General features: G+C 34.9%; 1 protein-coding gene across 4 annotated transcripts in view; it reads left to right on the top strand.

Moving 5' to 3' along the window:
* INTS6 (integrator complex subunit 6) overlaps positions 1–17,713 on the top strand; it is a 101,704-nt gene that overhangs the window by 23,359 nt on the left and 60,632 nt on the right. Inside the window, exon 2 of one of the 4 annotated variants that reach the window (XM_008565826.1) lies at positions 8,785–9,007. The exons of the other annotated variants lie outside the window; for them this stretch is intronic. The gene's annotated coding sequence lies outside the window, so the exon portion shown is untranslated. The remainder of the gene's footprint in view (positions 1–8,784; positions 9,008–17,713) is intronic. 4 annotated transcript variants of the gene reach the window in all.

Genomic DNA, 17,713 nt, shown 5'->3' with positions numbered 1-17,713 from the left:
TGGTCACTATGTTTTCTTGAACAGGAATCCCTACTGTGAAAAACTTTTGAGCGTACTCTCTACCTCAGTTATATTTATGAACTTATATGAGAGTGACACTGTCAGTTTATATTGTAAATATTAGTAAAATGAATTCTTATTTTCAGGTTTAAAAAAATGGGAGCAGCACTGTAATAATTTCTTCCTATATTTCAGTGATTTGTTGTGTGTACTCCACTGTGGAGACCTCTAGGCTGGAGTACAGCAAAGCCAAGAGGAGGTTAAGATTAGGAAAAGTGAAGGTTTTTGGACATTTTTATTTTCTTTAAGCCAAGAACAGTATAAATAATTTATAGTGAACTTTACTTTTCTCTGCCACCATGATTATGCAGAGCTGTGTGTGGTGTGGTAGGGTAAATACAATAGATTTATTTTTTTAATTTTAAGGTGTTTTTACTGTAGTATTTGAGCTGCTCTTGAACATTCTGTGTATTTGTTTTTTAACATATACTGATATAGAAAGGTGATTGTTTAAACTACTCTCTTTACCTTTTGCATTTGCTTTAGGGTCTAAATTTTAATTCCTTTGTTATTTATAAGGGCTCGATTAAGTAGGAAAATATAGATTTTTAAATTCATAGCTTTTAGATTTATTTTTATTTGTGTGACATTGTGAAATATAAATTGGACATGGAGTCAGGGCACATGGGTTCTAGTCTTGGTTTAACTACTTTCTAGCAGTGAACTTTGTACCAGGGACCTAACTTCCTTAAATTTCTATCCTTATGCCTGAAATAAAGATAATTCTTACCTTACATCATAGGATTGTTGGAAGTCTGAAATGAAATAATGTATGTGAAAGTACTTGGTAGGCTGTAAAGAAAAGTTCTTAGTATTGTTCTATCATGAAACATTGGAACCAGTACAGTGAAGAATTGTGATTGGCTGATGTTGGTTTGGGGGAAGAGAGCTAGAATTTTTTTTTTTTTTTTTTTTTGAGCGGTTGATATTAGGGGGAATTTAAGATATAATTCATGGAGATAGAGGTGAAAAATTTAGGTAGATTATAATCCATAATTTAATTTATAGTCTGTATACAATTACTAGCCTTGGAATGTTCCATAGCTGAATTTAAGGGATTTTTGGGCTTTCTTAGACTTAATTGACATGTGTAGCCAATTGTGGCCCTGCCTCTATCTGGAACAGATAGACATTGCTTATATAATAAAAAAAGCAACAGAAATGACACAACTTCAAGTTTGAAACTCTCAAATTGATTTTTTCCTCTTAATAGGACCCTTAATAATTAACATCTTCATTCAACTTTATTTTGTATAAATTAGAAGTCATTTGATTGTTTTGTTTTCATCCTTAATGATTTTGACTGAAAAGTTATTTCTATTTTCTATTGTGAAGTATTCCTGTATGTGTGATTATCCATTGAAGGTGCTCTGTCTACTTATTGCTTCTGTAGAAATGCCCTTTGAGTGCAATGTATTTTGTGCCCATATATCTGGATCTGTTTTGTTTGTAAAATTTGTTTTGTGACACCAACTCTAGCTTTAAAATATCTTGAAATATACATGCATATTGTAATTGTTCGCCTTTCTTCCTGGGTCCTTCCTTGAAAAGGGTATTGGAGAAATGTGACTGTGTGTTTACAATAAACTGAAACTACCTTGCTGGTAAGGTTGGGAAGATTTTCGTGTGGCAGAGATCTTACCTTTTAATTCTCTTTTGTTTTCTACAATATTTAGCATGGTATGGAGAACAGAGCTTATATTTTAAAAAAGATTGATTATAGATATTGTTGTGTTGAATCTGGTAGTCATAAAGTTCAAAATTGATTACTATTTCTACTTCTTATCTGAGGCAGAAGGTTCATTTATTTTAAGGCAAAGATTTATTTTGATTATGAAGTTGCAGCATGGGCTTGTCAGTTGTTTTGATATTCAAGCTTAGGAACGTCTTTTATTCCCTGCATGTTTTGTTCTTAATGTCCCAATGAGGCTCATCTTGTTAGGGCAGAGAGAAAATATAATCCAGATGTACATATTGTTGAAGCTTAATTTTTGCTAAAATGTGAAATACTATGAAATATTCTAGCCTGAATAATTAAATTATGTGATTTATTTTAAGGAGCCTATTAATTCACAGAAAAGCATTAAAGACGCTTTTTGTATCGGTCTTGTGTGTATATATGCATGTGCATACATGCTAGATATGATCTATACTGTTGTAATTTCTAGTAGGTAATAAACAAAATTTTGCCTTTATATCTCTTTCACTTCAAATCTCCTAACCTTTGCCTTTGGCAGAACATGATTGTTTTTTAGATATATTGAATGAGTGGATATGTCAGTAATTTCCATATTAGGGATGTGTGTCTATAATTCTTGGTTGGCTATGGCTGCTGTTGGTGTGACCTATTACTATGTATGTAGTTGTGTGTTCCACCTGTTTGATATCCTTTGCTCAAGAGTCATATCATCTGACCTGGTATATTAGATCTGTTCTGTTAGTACTTTTTTCCAGGAGTAAGTATTCTTGCTGTTTTAAAATCTTCCTCATAGTACATGAGGAAATATAGAGTTCGTTTAGCCTTACCTTTTATTTTACAAACGAACAAATTGAGATCCAGGAGGCAAAGTGGTTTGCTTAGGTTATAGCATGTGTTATTGCCATAATCTAGATTAGAATTTATGTAAATTCCGAAGGTATCCCAGCCCCTCCAGACCAGTGCTTTTTTCTTGATATACCTACTACCTGTTTGTTTGATTCTATTTTTGTGTGTTCTTAAAATTTACCTTCTTTTTTCCTGATTTCTTGTTTGTCTATTTCAGTTTTCTATACAAGTGTGACATAGGTATTCTTTTCTTACTCATTCAGTGTTCCATGAATGACCATTATGACCAGAGCATTTCTAGGCTATGTGGATAACAAAGATGAAAAGTATAGATTTCTGGTTCTTAAAGTTCACAGTATACTGGGGAGATTGCCTATTAAATGGTCTTATGAGTGATAAAATAGAGATACATACTAAATATATGTATGGGAGCACAAAAGAGGTGGAGAAGGGTTGATATTGCATGTGTTGTGTGTATATCAAATCTTGTGTAATGTGACTTTTTATAGTATAATTTGATTTTTGATTGGCTAAATTCATGGATCTTATGGATGATTTGAATATAGGGTATAGCTCATATCTTGTATCTGTGAAATTTATAAAGAAGCCCAGTGAAAAGTTGTTTTGAGCCTAGAAAATAGTTAATGGAAAAACTTGGTACCATATTGTCTCTTCACCTGGCTAAGTACATACAGGCCAAAAATGACCCAAATTCTTGTAACTTATTTGTTGAAAGAACATAAGAATACCATGTCCTCTGTGACAGCTCATCTCTTAGCAATATGTTATGGGTTAGGAGAGAAGAGTAATAGCTTTGTTCTGTGGGTGAAAATCTTGAGCTGTACATGATCATTTTATATTAATTCATGACTTTAATTATCTTTTTGGGCCTGATTTAATAAAAAGTCTAGGCCGTTGTCTGAGATGTCATGAGTGCGTTTCTAGTGTAGTATTTTTTGGATAACTGTTTGGGACTTTTGATGATTGTTTGGATTGGAAGTTTATGTGTATTTTTGCCTTCTTTTTCATAAAAAATGTAGCTATTTGATAAAACTATTTGCAATATTTTTATTTATGAGGAAGTGAGTTAGATATGACTTTGAATTCTGACACACAAGAAAACTTTATTGCTTACCCTCATAGTAGTTATCTTTTTTTTTTTTTTTCCTTTTTGTCTTTTTTCGTGACCGGCAATGGATCGCAACCCTCAGTGTCGCGCCCGTACTGGACCGGGACCGGCCACCGGATCGCAACCCTCGGTGTTGCGCCCGCACCTCGCTCAGCCAGTGAGCGGCCGGTCTGTATGTGGGATCCGAACCCTCGGCGGGAGTGCCGCCGCGCCCCCAAGCGGCGCACTGTAGCAGTGTGCCACCGGGCCGGCCCCCATAGTAGTTATCTTTTTTTTTTTTTTTCCTTTTTGTCTTTTTTCGTGACCGGCAATGGATCGCAACCCTCAGTGTCGCGCCCGTACTGGACCGGGACCGGCCACCGGATCGCAACCCTCGGTGTTGCGCCCGCACCTCGCTCAGCCAGTGAGCGGCCGGTCTGTATGTGGGATCCGAACCCTCGGCGGGAGCGCCGCCGCGCTCCCAAGCGGCGCACTGTAGCAGTGTGCCACCGGGCCGGCCCCCATAGTAGTTATCTTTGATATTGATAAATATACCTGTGGCCAGATACTCATAGTACCGTTCATCATGCTATATTACTGATATATCAAATATTTTGGTAGAATCACTAAATTATTATTGAAGTTATTGAAAAACATTTTTTCTGATTTTTATTTTCTACAAGATTCTCTCTAGTGCTGCTTTGCAATAGAAAACTATCCTGTACTATGATTCCAGGAACACATGGCTGACTATATTGCTCAATAAAGCAACCCAGAAGAAATCTTGCCAGTACCTTCTTAGTGATGAATGACATTTCAGGGTAGTGTAGCAGTTATTTTTCTCTTCCTTGAAAGTGCTAATAATAGTATTATCTTTCAAATATTGAGATTTCTATATGCTGAAGAATCCTCCTGCATCTCTTTATCAATGTTATGATTGCCCTGAAGGCTAACATTTTAGAGAAGATATTTGCAGTCAAAATAAATCATTGGCTTTTGACATTAACAGTTTTGCTTTCTTACTAGCTTTCCCAGCTTTTTAAGATGCAACTAAGACAACTACTTTTATAACTTCTTGGGACGTATGTTCAGTAAAGGCTTGTGTTTATAGAAAAAGAATGTCTGAGTAATCTCAGCTAAGTATTCAAATAGCTATAGATTATGGTCTTATATTCCAGTTTGTCACTTCTCAAAAGTTGATGCAAAAGTCCATCAGTCTTTGAGATAGGGATTGGGAGTAATGATTTTTTGGGGTCATTTTAGGCAGTGCAAATGGTTTTACCTTAACTGGCAGGGATCTATAATTATGGCTAGCATTTAACTCTTAATGATTAAAAGATAGTCCAGAAGTTTTTGCAATCAGTTTCTGGTATCTGAAATGATTCAGAAACCACAGCTTCTCCTCCCCCAATAAAATATTTTTATTCACTAAAATTGCTAAAAATATGTGCCAAAGACTGTCAACACTCTATTTTAATTGTGTAAGTAAAGACTTTTAAAGTCATATTTAAATGAGTTTTTTTCCCTCAGGACACTTAGCATTTTAGGGAATTTTCTGGGATGCCACAGTAGTATGATAGAATGTATCAAACATTCTATGTGTAAATGTGTTTCTGAGTTTTCATATTTACCCTGTAATTGCCTCTTCATATTGTTATTACTAGGACCCAGTAACAATCTCAAGATTAATTCTTCTCTTTCTGATTTGTGATTCAAATATTCTAAGCATACGTACATTACTATATTTGTTAGTCTCTATCAATTCAACTTTCCAAGAACATTTAATAAGAATTCGTTGGATGCAGGTCATTTGTATTTTGTTTTTCTACCCATATTTTTGTCTCTGTTCACTAAAGCCCTGGACTTATTACTGCGGGTATGTCACAGAAATGTATACATCTGCAATTATTACTATATTGAAAATATATAATTATAATAAAATGCTTAATTTAAAGAAGTTGATGAAATATTTCAATTTAATATTTATAGTGTATTTTCAGCAATTCACATTTGCAATACTCTTATTGAATATACCTCTTCAAGGTCATGCAGTAAGAAAAACTCTTAAGGAATGCTTCTAGACAGACACAACAATAGAATAAATAAAAAGAAATACTTATCGATTATTCTAATGAATCGGTATGTCTACAGTAACTAATCTATTACCTAGAATTCTGTGGTAAGATATATCAAAATAGTTTTTATTCAGAGGGTGTTTATTAGCCTGCCAGAACCAATAAGCGATGATACTCTTACACATGTAAGGAAAATTTCATTTAGAGACTATTACTGATTCTAGCTCTTCCATATATAAATAACTGTGGTATTTGGAACAGTAGCTTTCAAATGGCTACATCAAAATCACCTACTGTGCTTTATAAAATATACTTGCTTTGGCTCTTAATTCTAGAAATTTTGGTTCAGTTGATCTGGCAGGGATCTGGGAGCCTATTTTTTAATAAGTTTCCCAGTTGATTCTGAAGTACAATCAAATTTGGAAACTGTAGTTTTAGAACACAATATTGCTGCAGATAATTTTTTAAAAAATTACACAAAAAACATGTGAAAATGAACAACTTTAACAAAACAGTTAGAAATGTTTTTGACTTACGAGGCCAGCAAAAAGTATTTTGTTCAAGATAAAAATAATCAATTCTTGAGCTTTAGAATTGTTAAACTTGGGATTGGGTTTCCAAGGGATAGGGATGTGGCCTTCTGTGAATATTTTTAATAGGATAATTTCTAATAAGTTTGGTATGGTTTCAAATACGTCATTGGATAGGACTGAAATATTAACTTTCCTGCTGACTGCAGTCAATCTGCAGTTACTGGTTATGTTGTGCTGTATTGAGGACTCTTCTTAGACCCCATGTATGAGATGGGGTTAAGGAGGAGAGAGGCGAAGGGGTAATTAATTTATCCTGGTTTAGGAGTTTTTAGCCAAGGGATTATGTAGTATTCTGGTATCCTTACTAAGCTGTAATTCCTGGTTTGGATGTCCATGTAACTAGTGTTATTTCATGTACACATATGTGACCCATCTGAGGGCAATTTATAAAGAATTGGTGACAGTTACACTTAATTTTCTATAGAGTTGCTGGTAAATACCCTTCCAGGATGAATTCTTCAGATTTAGAATTGTTAAAGTATGTTTTAGATTAATTCAGTAACAGTTTCCCTTGCGATACATAGTAACTCAGGCTGTTACTATGTACAAGAATAATGGCACCACCATGCATTTGTATTTAGTTCTATATTTGTGTTCTAGGTACAAAAATGGAATTAAGCAAGGCTCTTGCCCCTAGAAAGCAGGGCAAATTTCAAATTGTCTTTGAAGACAGGCAAGTAAATAGCATTTGTAATATATTGAGATAAATATCATAGCAGAAATAAACAGAATATTCTGAGAGAGCATGAAGAAAGGAGCTAAGTTTTGAGGGAAGAGTGTGGAATTGAGCCATGACATTTTAGGAAGAGGGAACGATATGCAAAAATATGAAGACATGAAAACAGTGTATTAGGAGATTATGGATTATATGACTGGAATATGGGAAGTGTAGTAGGAGGAGTGGATGCTTTAAATGTAGGTAGAGGGTAGATTGAAACCACCTTAAGGAGATAGGACTTCATTCTGTTAACATTTGCAGGGAGGTATGGAAGACTTTAAGCAAATGAGTTGTTATGATCAAATTGGTATTTTAGTAAGGTTTCTCTGCCAGCAAGGTGGAAGAAGATGGACTGAAGGGTGGTTAGATGGTAAGAATTATCAAACTCCAAGTAGCAACCTAGGAAAAGCATGGGGAGTGCCAAAACTGAGTGAGTGCTGGAAGGCAGAAATCTGAGCGATTCAGTAGGTGCTAGGCAGGTTTTCAAAGATGATGTGTAAAGTAGGAGGAAAAATGCAAAGTATTTGGCAGGGATTCTGAACCTGGGGTCCATTGGGCTTCAGAGGGTTCTGTGAATTTCCTGAAATTATATCTAAACATTGTCTGTCTGTATGCATGCACATTTTTCTGGGGAGAGGGGTCCATAGTTTTAATCATATTCTCAAACAAGTAAAAAAACACTAGTCTAGTATTATTTCCAGGTTTCCAACATGGGCATCTGTGTGGATATTAATAGTGTTAAGTGAGGTGTGGGGGCTAGAGGATAAAGTAGGAGAAAGGGAGTTAAAATAGTTGGTAGACAAAGTTTCATTACCTTTAGGGTAAGGATCTCTTAAAGGAGTTTTGAACCAGCTTTTCAAACAATTACCTCAAAGACTTTTTCTTGCTTTTTAACATTATGTCTTAAGAAAAATAATTTGTATTTGAAAACAGAAATAAAAAGAATTTTTTCTCTGGATTCCAATAGTTAAAATTTTTATTTATTTTGAAGCAGATAAAATATATAAGCCTTAAATCATCCTATTATTTATTCATCAGCTTTTAACTTTTTTTTTTTTTAATTTAAGGACATGATGTGAACAGTTAAAATTGTGTATTTCATGCAAGCATTGACATTGAAATTCAACAGACTGCTAGGACAGGAGCGTTGTGTGTATGTGGTGTACCTTGTACTAATGTCAAGTCAGTTAAAGAGGACGCAAGCCTAATTCTTTAACAATACTTGTAGATTGGCTTTAACTACATTGGCAGTTTTCTGTTAAACTTAGCCTGGTTGGGTATTTCATTGCCTCTCTAAGTCAGATTATGATTTGAGAGAATGAAAATTTTGAGTATTTTGGTCTTCTGAAGGGGCGCACTCACATAAGCCTTAGGCTTCTAGTTGTTTATAAATACCCTGATTATACATATTTAGCTGTATTTGCATAGTTATTTGGATGAAACTGAAACTTTTCAGATGTAATACAGTAGATTTAAATTTTTTTAGATTTGTATAGGAATAAATTTTGTGTAGCAACTGGAATGATATTGAAACTATGGTCTTTATATCAACGCAAGGCTACATTATGATCTAGACAAGGCTGTTTTGGTATATTTTTCCCCACGCTCTGTCTTTTCAGATTGAATTACTGATTTTTCCCCCTTTGTTTTGTTTGTTGTGGTTTTGATGTTTTTTTTCCTTTCAGCTAAAGGAGCAGCCCAGTGGTTTTCAAGAAGTGCCAAAGTGCACTGACTATCTCATGATGACTGGTGCCTCAGGGAGGGTCGTGATTCCTGGATACAGGATCGACCTGATCCTGGATGTCACTTCAAGCAGTCAGATCGTGGGGAAAAGCCTTGTCTAATGGCTAGCCTTCCTCAAAAGTCTGATGCTAGTCATCTCAGAAGGCCTCAGAAAAAGCCTTAAAGGTGAGCAGAGTAGAGTGTAGTTCTCTCTGGGGGCTGTGACTATTTGTTGGAAAATCTGATTCAACATAGAATGACAACCCTAACCTGATAAATCCAGGTTCAGTTGGTAAAATAACTTTGAGCTTATAAATTTTCTGATGATCGGGCCGGCCTGGTGGCGCACTGGAGAGTGCGCCGCTTGGGAGTGTGGCGGCGCTCCCGCCGAGGGTTCGGATCCCATGCGGAGACCGGTTCCCGCTCACTGGCTGAGCGCGATGCGGGCGCAACACCGAGGGTTGCGATCCCGTTACCGGTCAGTAAAAAAGACAAAAAGGAAAAAAAAAAATTTTCTGATGATGATGATCAGACCCCAACTTTTGAGTTATTAGAAACCACCTTTCTAAGCTTAAGATCTATAAAGGGAGGAGTTTGGTAATTCTTGGGCTCTTCAGAGCCTTAGGTGAGAATCTGTTGTCTTAAACAGAATAGCCTTGCTATCATAGCTAAGGAACACTGTGGTTACAAAATTACATTAAGTTGTTAAGTACAGATAGATTTAAGAAAAAAATTATCTAGCAAGGTATTCTGTTAGTTTGTGTATTTGTCGTGCACCAATTATTTATCAGGCAGTTGAGCTTCAGGGGTTGGAAGGACAAGTTTGCATTTTATTTGTCTATCATAGTAACCTTTTAAAAAACTTAGCTACTGGGCTGGCCCGGTGGTGCACTGGAGAGTGCACCACTTGGGAGCTCGGTGGCGCTCCCGCTGAGGGTTCGGATCCCATGTGGAGACCGGTTCCTGCTCACTGGCTGAGCGCGGTACGGGCGCGACACCGAGGGTTGCGATCCCGTTACCGGTCAGTAAAAAAGACAAAAAAATGGAAGAAAAAACAACAACAACAACAACAACAAAAAACGTAGCTACCTTTGAAGCAGTTTGGATTTATGTAGCTCATATTTTATTGCATTCAACTTGAATATTATTGGTACTACTTGTATCTTTTAAATAATACTTTGAGAACCATAAAAAGATTCTTCACAGGTGTTTTGAGCATTTCAGTTTGGAAAAATCTTAATTCAAGGCCTCTTTCTCTGTAGTTTGAAGCATTTATGGAACTCAATTGTTCATGTAATAATCTTGACTGCTAAATTTAAGTAAACTCTAAAACTTGTCCTAAGACTTGCTAGTTGTTTTTTTTTAATTGAGCCACCTATATTAGCAAAAAATAATATGGAGTATGCACTATCCCCAATGTATGTACATCTTAAAATTTAGAAATTGTATTTATCACTGCTGTCTTAATGTTATTATATTAGAAAACATATACAAAAGTAAATGTTTAACAAGGTAAGATGAATACAAGAGAAGTTCTGATATTTTCTTCCTGCATAATATGGATTATGATGTGTGCCAGTGGTTGGCAAACTTTTTTTTAAAGGTCCAGATAGTGAACATTTAAGGCTTTTCAGCCAATATGGTCTCTGTTGGAACTACTCAACTCTGCTGCTGCAGGGCAAAGCAGCCATAAATAATGTGTTAAATGAATGATTATGGCTGTGTTCAGTAAAATTTTATTTATAAAAATAGGCCGTGGGCTGGATTTGGCTGGTAGGCCATAGTTTGCTGACCCCTGGAGTATACCCTTTTTGCAGACCACTGCCTTAGACATTGGAGTTGTGTTGTACTATTCCTGTTAGGTCCCTTTTGCATCGTTTTTAGAGTTGGCTTTATTCATGCAGTCGATCTTCCTTAATGAGGTAAGCAGAAGAACAATAGCAGTCAGTGTATTTAATTTAATTGTACAAATACTTATTGAATAGTAATGAAGTTTAGATACAAGTTTAGGTGCTGGGTTGTGAGTTTGTTAAGAGAGATAAGTAAAGTTATGGCATGGTATAAGTAAAATGATTGAAACACAAACTGATAAGATGGTACAGTTGAGAAAGTGAGGCAGGAGGAGCTGGCTTGAAAATGTCTGGAGTTGGACTTTGAAAGATTAATTCAAGTTTGTGAAGTAGATGAGTGCAAAGGCATAAAGGTGATAGAAGAGAGCTTGGGCAAGACATATGTCCCTCAGTATTGATAATTAGTGAAATGTTCAAGAAAAAAGCAGCAGGAAATGAGACTATACAGATTAGCATGGCCCATCCTGTATTGTATGCTCTGCCAAGGAGCATGGATTTTGCCTTGTAGGTTGATAGGACCCATCGTAGATATTTTAGTAGAGGAGAAAGTGATCAGATTTGCATTTTAGAAAGATGGTGGTAGTAGTGTGGAATAGATTTTTTTGGCAACTCATCTATTTTTACTTCTTTGTAAAAGAGGATACAATTGTTTGTGAGTTGATTTATGCCAGACATAAAATAGAGAAACTTGGAATACTATTTGGCAATAAGAACAAAAGAAAACTGCTGACATGCTACAACATGTATGAGCCTCAAAAACAAAACTATATGCAAAAGACCACATATTTTTGTGATTCCATTTATATGGAATGTTTGTAAAGTAGATTCGTGGTTGCCTGAGGGTGGACTGGGAACTGACTGCAGTTGGGCACAAGGGGTCTTTTTAGGGTATTGGAAGTGTTCTAAAATTTCATGGTGGTGATGGTTATACAACTCTGTAAATTTACTAAACATGATCAAATTGGACACTTAAAATGGATGAATTTTATGGTAGGTAATTATACCTCAACGAAGTTGTTAAAAAATTAGACTTCACCTTTGCAATTTGTTGGGTAAAACTTTGTTTAAAAAAGTATTTCCATATTGTTGGTTGCCAAATGGTTGCCCTTTTGAGCAGGTACTGACCATAAACTACTGAAACTGAAAAAAAGTTTTATTTTTTAATGCTTGAAGATGTACATTGCATTAGTAGAGTGTAATTGTTAAGAACTACCAACTTGAGAATCAGATAGTTATTAAATTTTATAGAATGCACTTTGGCTTTAATCATTTTCTTTCCTTATTAAATATGGTATAAGGAGAACCTTCTTTGATGCTTATACTGGGTAATAGTATTCGAAATACTTTAAGGGAAGTTTACTTGATTTTTTTCAAGGAAATAACTGCTAAAGAAAGAACCTGAAGTATGATGTTTTTAAATTTGCAGATTCTTTCCTCATAATCTTAACAGTCATAGAAAATGAAAAAAAATATAAAACACTTCGAAAATGGTTAATTTTGTTAAATAAATATTTATTGAGGGCCTACTATGTGCTAGGCACCATTTCTTAGAAACAGAATGTGAAGAATTCTTACTGTGTTAACTTTCTTTTATTCTTGGGTGTCAACATATAATGTATGAGGTTGAGCTTAATCATTAAGAAAATATGTATAAACTTAACTGTGTTACTTCTTATTGTTTGCAATGTAACTTTACATATCACTTAATTTTCAATTCTGTGGGAGTGAGGAAAATAAGTCTTAGTGTAGCTGATTCCGGTATTATAACACCAAGTCAAGGGTTCAGATCCCTGCACTGGCCAGCCTCCAAAAAAAAAAAAAAGAAAATTAAATCAAATTAAATCAAAATGGGTTGAAGACCTAAATGCAAGAGCTAAAACTCTTAGACGAAAACATAGGCATAAATTTTCATCACCTGGGATTAGGCAACAGTTTCTTAGACATGACACCAGAAGCTTAACCAAAGAAAAACCTAGGATTTCCTCAAGATTAAAAACCTTTGTGCTCCAAGTATACTATCAAGAGAGTGAAAAGATAGTAACAGAATGGAAGAAAATACTTGCAAATCATTTATCTGATAAGAACCTGGTATCCAGAATATATAAAGAACTATTACAACAGAAAAACAAAACAACCCAATTCAAAAATGGTCAAAGGACTTGATAAGACATTCCTCCGAAGAATATATACAAATGGCCAATAAGAACTTGAGAAGATGCTCACCATCATTAGTCATTAGGGAAATGCACATCACAGCCATGAGATACTACTTCACATCTACTATAATGGCTATAAAAAAAAAAAAGATGAATAATAACAAATGTTGGTGAGAATGTGGAAAACCTGGAACCCTCATACATTGCTGGTGGGAATGTAAAATGATGCAGCTGCTGTGGAAAATAGTTTGACAGTTTCTCAAAAGTTAAACATAGATTTATCCTATGGTCCAATAATTCCACTCCTGGGAATATACCTAAGAGAAATGAAAACAAATGTCCACACAAAGACCTGTAAATGAGTGTCATAACAGCATTATTTGTAATAGCCAAAATGTAGAAACAACCCAAATGTCTATCAGCTAATAAATGGATAAATAAAATGTGGTATATCCATATAATGGATATAGAATGGATATAATGCAGGATTTCATTTGTATGAAATGTCCAGAATAGGCAAATCCACAGAAACAGAAATAAGTGGTTGCCAGAGACTTGGGAAAAGGGGAGGATTCTAATGCATATGGAGTTTCCTTTTCAGGTGATGGAAATGTTCTGAAATTAGTGGTGATGATTGTATAACTCTGCCTCCCTGGTTCAGCCACTCAAAACAAATGAAATAAATTGATAAATTCTTTTTAAAAAATTATTATTTATCAATTTATTTAAATTGATACATTTTAATTGTACATATTTATGGGGTACAGAGTTATATTTCAATACATGTATACGGTATGTGATCAAATCAGGGTAATTAGCATATCTTTCATCACAAATATCATTTCTTTTTTTTTCTAGCAGTTTTAGTTTTATAGATAAATTGAGCAGAAAGTAGATAGTTCCCATATCTTCCCCATACCCACTATACAGTTTCTCCTATTATTGACATATTACACTAGTATGGTACATTTGTTACAATTATGAATCAATACTGATATATTATTATTAACTTAATCTTACATTAGGGCTTCCTCTGTGTATTATGCAGTTCTATGGATTTTGACTAATGCATAACGTCATGTATTCACCATTACATTATCATATGGAATAGTTTTGTCGGCCTAAAAATCTTCTGTGTTCCTCCACCTGTTCATCCCTTCCCTACCCCTTTCCCTAATCTGAAACTCTGGGAACCACTGATTTTTTTTTTCCCCATTATCTCAAACATTTACACTCCTTTGGGTTGGAAACGTTAAAAATCCTCTTTTAGCTAACTTATTTCTTTGTGGTGAGAGCATTTGAGCTCTTCTTCTAGCCATTTGAAAACATACGATAAATTATTGTTAATTATACGTGTCTAGCCCTACTGTGGACCACTAGAACTTATTTTTCCTATGTTATAATTTTGTATCTGTTAACCAACTTGCTCTTATCCCTTCTCCCCCTTCCCATTCCCAGCCTCAATACTATTCTCTACTTCTACAAGCTCAGTTGTTTTTTTTAGCTCCCACATATGAGTAAGAACGTGCAGTATTTATCTTTCTGTGTATGACTTATTTCACTTAATATCTTTTCAGGCTTGTCCATGTTGCCGCAAATGACAATTTCATTCTTTTTTTATAGCTGAGTAATATTCCATTGTGTTTATATACCACATTTTCTTTATCGTTTCGTCTGTTGATGGACACCTAGGTTAATTTCATATCTTGACTATTATGAATAGTCCTGCAACAAATATGGGAGTGTGGATATCTCTTTGGTATGCTAATTTCCTTTCCTTTGGCTAAATAACTGAGCAGTGGGATTGCTGGATCATATGGTAAAACTCATATCTTTGCTCCCACATACCCTTTTTCTCTCCCTAGTGATATCGTCCTTATTTCCTTTTACAGCAAATTTAGAAGTAATTTTTGATATCTCCTTGACTTACCTACCTTCCTTAATCTATTACAGTCTGGCTTCTGATTTTACCTTAAAGGTGACTAATAAATTTTTCATCTTCCAAATCCAAATTTGCTTTTTAATTTTTCTCTTTCATTATGTTTTGCTAGCGTTATTGAACACTCTTTCTTAAAGCTTCTCTTGACTTCTATGTTTACAGTCTCCTAGCTTTCCTTTGGCTTTCTGTTGTGTTCTAATCCCCATCCGTGACCTTAGTTTATTTGTCTGCCCTAAGTGCTGTTGGTTTAATTGTGGATTTTCTCGCCTTTATACTGATGTACTTTTAGGCAATATTATTCATTTCCTTGGCTTCATCCATTGTATATATGTTTTTCCACCTATAAGCAGATTCCAAAGACTTTTTTTTTTTTTTTTTTTTTTTTTTTTTGGCGGCTGGCAAGTACAGAGATCGAACCCTGGACCTAGGTGTTATCAGCACTATGCTGTAGCCAACTGAGCTAATTGGGCATCCTCATCTTTCTAATTGAATTTTGATGTTATTTAGGCATTCTCCCTCTTCTTTTTTCCTACCTTGGGGTATCTGTACTCCCTAATAAGGCATAAAAGGCCCTTTATGATTTGATTCCAACTTTTTCCATGGTTTATTTACTTTATACTGATTCTAAGTGCTTTATTGGTACCGAACTGTCCTGTTGTTCCCTGAGTACATTGTTCTATGTACCAATGCCTGTTCCATAATTCTGAAATGCTTCCTATTTCTCTTCATCCTTCTGTCCCCAAAGCCTACTCATTTGTTGGAACACTGGTCAAATGGTACCTCCTGTGAAGCTTTTAGGTATTTAGCTGTGCTTTCTTCTCTGCACTTGGAGGGCTTAGTTCTTATCACTCTTTCCACAGTGTTTTCTTACCACTGGATTTGAACTCCTGGTAGCAAGATCTACTTCTTATGCCTCTTTGAATTCCTTTTATAATACTTGTAGAATGGAAAATGCATGAATCACATCTCCCGGGATGTCCAAATGGTATGTGTCAAGGGTAGTTTGAAGCCAATGAATTTATGTGTATTTGAATACTAAGAAAAGTTAAGCATTTAAAGTTTAAAAAAAAAACTTCTTAGTAAGTGTTGGATTTTTTTAAAGCTTTTGTCTTTGGCCACCATCTATTGTAACTTTTCTGGGTGCCATCTTATACTCCCATGGCTTCATTTATTACCCATAGGCTGAAAAATCGCAAAGCCTATAGCTTTTTCCTTCATTTTAGTCCCATCTAGCCAACTGTGTACTGGATACTTCTACTTGGCTGTTTTAGAGGTACCTCAAATTCAACATGTCTAAACCTAAACTCACAATCTTTCCTGTCTTCTCTGTGAAAGTATTATTCACCTAGTTGCCTGGCTTGACTTCTCCTTCTGATCCAGATATTTTATCTGTCACTTAATCCTGTTTACTTTTAGGTCCTGAATATCTTTTGAGTACATTTCCTTTTTTAATTGTAATTTTTTTAGTCAAAGTAACTTGTGCAAATAATTTTAAAAATTAAATACACTACCAGGCTTTTAAGTAGATAGAGTGATCATATAATTTGATCATCTAAACTTGACATTTTTGAAAGTTAAAAGGAACACTATTAAGAATTACATTGAGATCCCAGGCAAATGGGGATGAATGGTTACACCTACTTACGAGAAATAGCAGATACTTACCTACTTCTTCTCACTACTCGTCCTCCTCACTACTTATAATTCCCACTTTTAACTGTTAGAGCTGTTTCTTTGGGTTCCTATTCCCAGCTTATGCTTACATTGCTTAAATTTTCTTTTGTAGACATTATTGGTTGGCTCCTTTCTGTAGAAGATGAGGAACTGGCTTTCTTACACTTCTCTTCTCTCATTGTCCCATTGCAGTTACTGTATATAATTGATTACTTCACTATATAGTGTTTTTCATTTCATTTTTATTTTTTCTAAGAAAATTAAGTTCTTATCACTACTTCATACTCATACTCTTCCTCAGAATAATAAAATGCCTCCCCATATGATCAGACATATAAGGTAATTTATCAGTTTCATTTTTTTTTCCCTCAGAGTTCTAGAGCCTTCTAGCTACTTGCTCCATTCTATAGGGTTGTTCTCTAAGCCTGTGGAGAGTAGTGTTCTTAGTTTTTCTCTCCATATAATCATGGGAATTTCTTTGACTTCTTTCTTCTGTCAGGTCTTCTGTTTTCTAGATCCCATGTTATTTATCATCTTTCTTCATTTTTTTTTTTTTTAAACGCCCTCCTTTGTTGGTGCATTTTCTCCAGCAGCTTCATGGGAGGTAACTTAAGACATTCATGGTTGGGCCACTTATATCTGTTCTGGCCTTACATTTGATTGATATTTGTTTATTGCAGGTTTTGATTTCTAGTTTGGATATAGTTTAACTATAAGAGTTTGGAAGGCGTTGTTCTATTGACTTATAGCTTTTGAGTGTTACTGTTGAAAAGTCTAGTACCATTTTTATTTTCTGTTTTCTGTGACCTGTAGGTTATTTTTTCTCTGCTGAAGTTTTCAGGATTTTTCTTTTTACCAGGCATAAAGAGATGATTTTTGGTGTAGGTATTTCTAAATTTATTGTGCTGGGCCTTTGAAGTCCTTTTGAATTTGCAAACTCATATCCTTTAAGTTTCTGAAATGATATTATATTATTTCTTTGACATTTTTTTCCCTCCTGTGTCTCTATTTTTTCTTTCTGAATATCTGAATTGATCCCTTATTATTATTATTTTATGTTTTCTTTCCTTATGTCTTTTTTTTCCCTACTTATATCTTTGTCTTTATTGTTCTTTCTGAGAGTTTTCCTTAACTGGGTTGGTAAAGTGCTTGGCTTTTGCTAAGGTTTGTATATTTTTTAATTGATGTGAAATTTACATAACAAAATTAATCATTTTAAAGTGAACAATTTCGTGGCCCTTAGTACATCCCTTCCTTTTTAATAAGACTCTCA

Source organism: Galeopterus variegatus, unplaced genomic scaffold (assembly GCF_000696425.1).
Source record: "Galeopterus variegatus unplaced genomic scaffold, G_variegatus-3.0.2 Scaffold208, whole genome shotgun sequence".
In the NCBI taxonomy this organism is placed as follows: domain Eukaryota; kingdom Metazoa; phylum Chordata; class Mammalia; order Dermoptera; family Cynocephalidae; genus Galeopterus; species Galeopterus variegatus.
Note: the sequence above shows the minus strand (reverse complement) of the source record. Positions and strands in the feature narration are given on the sequence as shown.